This window comes from Varanus komodoensis, unplaced genomic scaffold, assembly GCF_004798865.1.
Source record: "Varanus komodoensis strain SLA01 unplaced genomic scaffold, ASM479886v1 scaffold54, whole genome shotgun sequence".
Lineage (NCBI taxonomy): Eukaryota > Metazoa > Chordata > Lepidosauria > Squamata > Varanidae > Varanus > Varanus komodoensis.
Window position 1 is genome coordinate 143,068 of NW_025336142.1, and position 7,283 is coordinate 150,350.

Here is a 7,283-nt window from a genome sequence, read left to right on the forward strand (position 1 = left end):
GTCCAAATAAATTCTCAAATTCTCCAGGTAAGGGTGTTGTTGGGCTTTTTTGAAGAGCCTTTTCTTTGACAGTGAGCCTGCAGGACAATAAGGGGTGGCATGTAGCTCTTCTAGCGCAGGGGAGTTTGAGAGTGTCAGAGAAGCCGAGAGCAATGCAGCCTGGAGGCCAGCTCCCTCCCCAGCCGGTCTGCTGGCGGGACGGCCAAAGCGCGGGTACCAGGCCAAGACACGCCGCCCTGCTCTGGAGGAATGGAGCAACAGAGAGCGGGCATCTCTGGCGGCGGTGAGGCAGAGACGCTCCCAAAGGGCCGGGCTCGGCGGCAGTGCTGGCAGAGGCTCTCGCGCTCACAGTTAAAGGGTCCCACCCCCCCAAGGTGCGTCGTGCCGCCTGCACACTTCGGCCCTGAGGGAGCCCATAGTCCACCCCAGGCCTGGCCGTCTCCCATGCGCCAGCTGATGTGTCGCCCTGAATTGCAGCACCGTGAGACTCCAGGCAGCAGCGACTGCCTGCTCGCAAATTGGCAGGATCGCCGAATGATGCTCTTCAACACTGCACAGATGCCAAGCGGGACTGACTTTCACGGGGACTCGAAGAGGTTAAAACAAAGCCTTTTACAAGCGTTTCTGGGTTGGACTGCTTTTGTATACTCTGCGCCCACTTGTAATGATTGACTCCTTCCTTGCTGCCCTGGTTGAAATCATTTTTGTGAATTGGAGTGTGACTCTATCCTTGTTTAGACTGGGAAGGACCTGTAACTTCCATCACGCCCGGCTGGCTTGGCTGGCAGGTGCATGCTGGGAGCTGGAGACCCCTGGTTGTCTAAGCGTGCGTATGGTTGCCCCTTAAATTCTATGTATAGTTAACCTCCTTGAAAGTCATCCTTGAGTCTTCCATGGAAAGGCAACAGTTACACATGTTAAGAGGTAATGTGCAAGGGAAATCATGAGGGAAAGATACATGGCGATATTTTAATGGACTGTAACCGGTCTCTCGTGGGTAGGAGAGCGGATCAGCCATGCCGGCACCTGCCTAGGAGAATCAGCCACTTTCTTTGCAAGCACTTTGGGCATTGCTACTTGGGCGGAGCAGAAACGGGGCAAATACTACAGCATCTGCCCAAGGAGTGTAAACAGCACAGACAGAGCCCCCACCAGCATCCAGAGGAGAAAAAAACGAACTTGCATTGCACCTCTCTTGTACCCTACCTCTTCTGACCTCACGTGGACAGGCCAGCACTAAGCAGCTTTCCCACAATCTGTTTCCTGCAGGAACAAGAGCTGCAGCTTGGAGATTTAATTAAATCCATTAAGGTGGAATGTTGTGCATTCATCACTCTCTCAGCTGCTAATGAATAGAACAACGATCATTTCCCCGGTTGTCACCGATCAAATTAAAAGGTTCTATAGACCGTCTTCCCCCCTGAAATGGCTTCGCTCCAGATTTGTTATGCCTCAGGGTTTCCAGGATCTGCCAGGTACCGATCCGGTTGTATGCCTGGCTGGGGAACCGCGACTGCTGGCACCATGGCAGGGCAAACCTTCCGTCGGGGCAGCAGGCCTGATCCAGGTTGCCTGCAGCACGGGCGCCGAGCAAGACGTGCTGTCCCCAGCGCTGCCAGGGCACCAAGTCCCAGCCTCAAGCACACTCGGGTGCAGATGGAGCTGGCAGGGACCAGGCAAGGAGCGGCCTCGGGGTCCTGGCAGGCAAACCGCGAAAACCTCGGCCCGGGCTCAGCCGCGGTGAGGAAGGCCAGCTCCAGGCCTGGCACAATTCAGAACGGAACGGATTCCCCCTCTGCCCCACCGCCGGAGCCCAGAGGGTCCCCGAGGAGCCGGCTGGTGGGAGGCCTAGGACAGGCAGAAGGGAGGTCTTCACGCAGCCTACAAGCAGGGCTGAGTGCCAGCCGGATGGTTCCTTGAGGGAGGAGCGACCGGACCGGGGGCTGCGGGCCCGGCTGGCCATGTGCCGCCCCTCAGCCAGAGCTGCCCTGCCATGCCACTCGCACAGGGGCCGAGGAGCTGGGCAGGAGGAGGCCTGGCACCCCTCCCGCTGAGGGAGCCTGTGGGCAGCCACTTGGCCACTGCGCGTGCAGAGTGCGGGGTCTGCTGGGGCCGGCCCTGTCCTCATTGTCAGGACCCGAGGCAGCTTTCGGCCCCCTCTCCTGGCCAAGGGCCAGCTCAGCTTCCCTGGTAGCTGCAGGACTGGATCCACAGCCTGCAGCAGCTGTCGGGGCCCTACGAGCATCACTGGGGAGCCGTGGGGGAAGAGCTCTGCAAGAGCCGGCTCTTCCGCCCAGAAGCTCCTCCATAGCACAGGCCTCCTCGCTTGCTGCGGTGCTTCCTGGCGTGACGCGACTCCTTGGCCGCGGACCTTGCACTCCCGGACCTGCCGCGAAGCCTTGCCTGCTCCTGCTCCTGCTCCAAAGCGGCACTCCCCTCGTGTGGACCTGCTGCCCCGGACTCCTGGTCCATGCTCATCTGCGATTGGCTGGGAGTGCAGCTCGGACTTCGGCCGGTGCCTGGGACTACGGTCCCGGCGTTCGCAAGTGTCGCCACGCCTTGGACTCTGGCCCCTCTGTGCCTCGGTCCCTATGATGGCGACAGTGGCCTCAAAGAGGCCGGACTGCGCACTGGTCTCCAGGCCGTGCAGGGGTGGCTGGCGGCGAGTGCGCGGAGTCATGCTGTGAACTGGATACGCAAGGGTGTTTGCAGTGAGGGGCGTCCGTGTGTTACATTCAGCTGGTGTGCAATCCCTGCACTTGAGGGCACAAGTCCAGGGTCCATGTGCAAAGTGCCAGTCCCTGGATGAGATCCCAGTATCCTCTTTGCCCAGAGGACCACACTGCTCCCCCCTGCCAGGTGTGGGCCAGCCCTTCTCGCTTTTCCTGACCATTGACTTTGGGCTCTGGCTTCATAAGCCCCAGCCAGCATGACCCATGGAGGGCCAGGAGAGCCATGGGCGGGAGCCCTAAACTGCCGTGGAGGTTTTAGCCTTCCTCAGTGCCAAAGATGTCTAGCCAGGCAGGCAGCCAGTCCTGCTTGCGCACAGCTGTGCTTGGAGTTACCGAAATGACCATAAAAGCAAGTGGTCCAGTTGCGCAGAGTGTGTGTTGCCTGTTTTTTCATTATCTGCCCATCGAAACCCCAATTATGCAACACTGAAGACTAAATAGACGTCTAATGTTTTCAGGAAAGCATTTATTTAATAAGGAAGGGGGCGGATGCAGTGGGAGAAAGGCCCGTGCTGTGCTGGGAGCCATGTGCACATGTCCCGGGTCATCCCCGCCAAATACAAAGAATGGGGTGCTTTTGCGTGCTTTTTACGGGAGCCGCCACATTGCCTGAAGAGCTGAGGGGTGCAAGCAGACCTTGTGTACTGGGCATTTTTAGGATGTGCGAGCCACTTGTGGGCGGGTGGGGGAGGGATCTTTCATTCTTTGAAATGTTTAAAATAATTGCAGCAACTCTTGAACCACGGATGGCCATAGAGCCGCTCGCCCTTCGCACTGGGGGCTGAGCAGGGAGGGCAGTTTGCCTGCCCTTCTGTAACCCGGGAGGCTCCTTCGGAGGGCTTAAGATGCTCTGGATCCAGGGCTGAGAAAGCAGTCCCAGCCCCTCTGGGGAATGCGGCTTAAGCCCCCCGGGGGGGTCGTCCTGCCTCTGCCCCTTCCAGACCCTCCTGTAGCTTTGAGAAAGGCACCACCCTGAGCTGTGAAGCTCTCTGCCCTCGCCACATTCATCTAAGGAAGTAGTGTTGATCGCGATGATTCTCTGATCAAAAAAATAAAAAGTGAATCAGGCTCCTTGGATAAAATCACAAGCTGCCTCGCTGTAGAGGCGGAAAAGTACAGAACAAGCACACCTGCGATTTTGCAAGTAGTGCAGAGAGTGCGCCCCTCCCTCCTTGTCCCGGCCTTCCTGGAAGAGCTCAGATGAAGGGGGGCCGCTACCCAACGCCGGCGAAGACCTGGCAGCTCTCTGCAGGGTTGGTCTTCTTCACCACTCTGATCGAGCAGGATTGCCGGTGGAACATGGCGACGCAGACCCTCTTGTCGTAGTTGATGGGTCTGGAAACGCTGAATAATTGAGACAGGGTTGGGCGTGAGGGCCGGGCGGCACCAGCGTTGGCAGCATGGCCAAAATTGCCCCCCCCCCCGAACCGGCACTTACAGGCTGCAGCAGATCAGCTCCGTGGCTTTGCACTCGCACCTCAGGCAGGTGCTGGCTTTCCACACGGCAGCAACGCGGTGCCACTGTCCGTCATGAAAGCAACCTGGAACAGGCGGAGGAGGCGGGCAGTGCAGGGACGGCGCCTCGCCGGGAGACCCGAGGCGAAAGCGCGCCTGTCCAGGGTAGCGCTGCATCTTGGGTTGCCTCGTGGACGTGCACCAGTCAGGCCAACGCACATGCGATGCCTGCGACCGGGAGGAGGAGGAGGAAGGCAGCTGTGTGCCTGGGGGGATGGACAGTGTGGCTGCGGCTGCCCAGCAGGTGGGGAGAGGAGAGGAGGGGAAGCGCCCGCAGCCGCCTGCCTTCCCCGCTCGGCGCCCCAGTGGGGCCGCGCTGGGCCTTCCGTTCTGGTGGCTTCAGCACAGCCTTCCCCATCCTGGCGCCCTCCGGATGCTCCGGACTTCAGCTCCCCTCAGCTCTAGCCATCTTGGCCAATGCTCAGGAATGCTGGAAGCTGTCGTCCGAATCATCCGTAGGACACTCACAGTTGGAAAAGATTTTTAAGAGGAATCAGGACTTCCGTCTCTAAGGACTGGCTCAGCTGTTCTAAGCAGGACACATCTGAACGTGCAGAGTGAGCAGGAATTCCTACCTTTCTTGCCGGCGGGTTTTACCAAGCACTGGGCTTCGCATATGGCATACAAGGCGGCGGCGACCAGCAGGAAGAGCAGCCAGAGCGTCTGCAAAATGGGAGAGGCGGGTAGGAGGGTCACGGCACGGAGAAGGCTGCCTGTTGGGATGAGCGGGGCCCTCATGAGCTCCTGCCAGGCTCCCGGGGAGCGCATCGCCCCCCAGTGCAGAGGCACCTGAAAGCTTGTGGAAACGGAGACTCCGCTGGCCAGGGATCTGAGCTCTGTGAGGAAGCATGTCATGCGGAAATCTGCATGCATCACTTCGAAGAAAGTGTTCATAAGGCCGGGCTGAAAATCAGATGGGAATGCAAGCTAGTAAGCGCAAGACGCCCTGCGCTACCCGGGAAAGCCCCCTGAGCACTCACCATCGCTGCAGTGCCACGCACGGCGCCGCTTTGCAGCCCGAGCTCCGTGAATTTATACCGTAGCTGCAAAGCGGAGCTGCCAAATTGCGCCCTCCCCGCCCCGCTTGAGCAGGCCTGGCAGGGGGCTGCTGGCCTCCTTGGTCCTGTCCCTGCTCAGGAGGGGGCACTTTCAGCACCGCTTCTGGAGCTGGAAGGGAGCAGCGCAGGCAGGGGCAGCCACCTGCCTTCCTCCCCTGCGGCCACTGAGCCTTGGCCCTGGGGGAAGGCGGGGGGGGGGGGTCCTGGCAGGCCATCAAAGGAGTGGCGCCAACCAAGGGGCGTGTGGGGCCAGCCCGTGTGCTCCCAGTGTGAGCAGGCTTTTCAAAGGTGAACCAGGACGTCTGAATGGAGCCAGGAGTGGTGCCTGGCAGGTGCTTTGTTATGCGCTTTTGCAGGGATGGGCACAACAATGCAGCCTTTTGTTTCGAGACCATTGATTCTAAAACATGGGAACATAAAGTTATTCCTTTAACTTGATGGCTGCATTTGCTTGCAGCTTTCCAAGCTGTTCCAGAAAAACACCTTGACAAAAAAAAATTACCCCAGTAGCTTGAATTACTGGGAGAATTCCCCCGCTGGCATGTTATCTTTCCCTTGACAGCAGCTCCACATCGTGGAAAGGGCCAGAGGGCCCGTGTGGCCCAGCGAGATCTCATGGCAACCTCCGGACATCTTTGGTAGTAAACCTCAGGCAGTGGGGAGCAGCACCAGGCGCAGATTCAGGCCTGAGCGAAGGAGAGACGAGCAAGAGAGGCTGTGCAGAAGAGGTCCGGGCGCAGGCAGGCAAGTCTCATGCCACCGTCTCCTCTCTTGCCCATCCTCCTCAAGGCAGCTGCTTTGGCACGGTGTGCATGGAGTGCTGGCCTGGATGGACAGTGGACCCAGGCCAGCAGGCCTTTTCCTCTGTTCCAGAATCACGAGCGAGCGCGTTGAGGAGGATGGGGCCCAGGGCCGAGCCCTGCGGGACCCCAGTTGCTGCCCTCCCCGGTCTGAGAGGGTGCCCTTGGCGAGCGCCCTTCGAGTCCGATTCTGCAGCCGACTGCGGATCCACTGGATAGTTGCTGGATCAAGTTCTGTCCAGGGCGCTCCAACAGTCCATAAGGGAGGTCACCTTATGGGATTGCAAGAGGTTGGCAGGAGTTGTTCTCACCAGTTCATGCCGTGATGAGGCCTCTGTGGGGAATGACGCCCACCCCGTACTGAAGAATCTCCAGCCACTTTGGAGGGAGGCTGTGGCTGGGCAGCGAGGGGTTTCGTGGAGCCAGTTCTCTCGGCATGGCCTGATTTGCTAGTTGCTGCAGGGTTCTGCTATTTCTTCCTGCAGCTTTATAATTTCCAGGTTAATTTGCATATAATGTTTTACACGGTTAATTTGTGGCTTATTTGTTAGAGGCCTTGAGCTGCTCAGAGGAAAGGCAGGGTGTTCTTGGTTTAAATAAACAAACAAGCAAAGAAACTCATGTCACCTGATACAGGTATATATTGCATTTAATGGGTTTTTATAATGCCTTGCAGCAGAAATTATCCTGCAAAGCAATTAGTAATGGCCAGTAAATGCCATAATGAGACCACAGAAAGGTTTTTTAAAGTACATAAATCAATAAATCCGATTAATTTATCAGACGAAGATAAGTTTGCAACAGCCGCAACAAACGAAATATTGGCAGCACGCAAGAGCCGGCCGGGCAGAAAAGGCCTCGAGAGTCGCGCAACGGGCACGAGAGGGGCCGGCGAGCGCTCGCTGCGGTGCCTCGCAGGTCACCCGGCCACGCGAAAGATGTGCTCCCGGCCGCCGGGTCAGCTCCGCCGCGCTCGCTGCGCCGCGGCCAAGAGCGCGGCCCGGGGCGCCCTCCCGAGGAACGGCGGCGGCAGCGCAGGCCAGCGACCGCGGGGCCCCGCCCCCAGGAGCGGCCCCCGCGCGGGAGGAGGAGGCGGAGGCGGAGCCTCGCTCGCCCCTCCCACTCGCCCGGCCCCCTTGCTCGGCCCGCCCCCAGGAGCTGTCCCCGCGCGGGAGGCG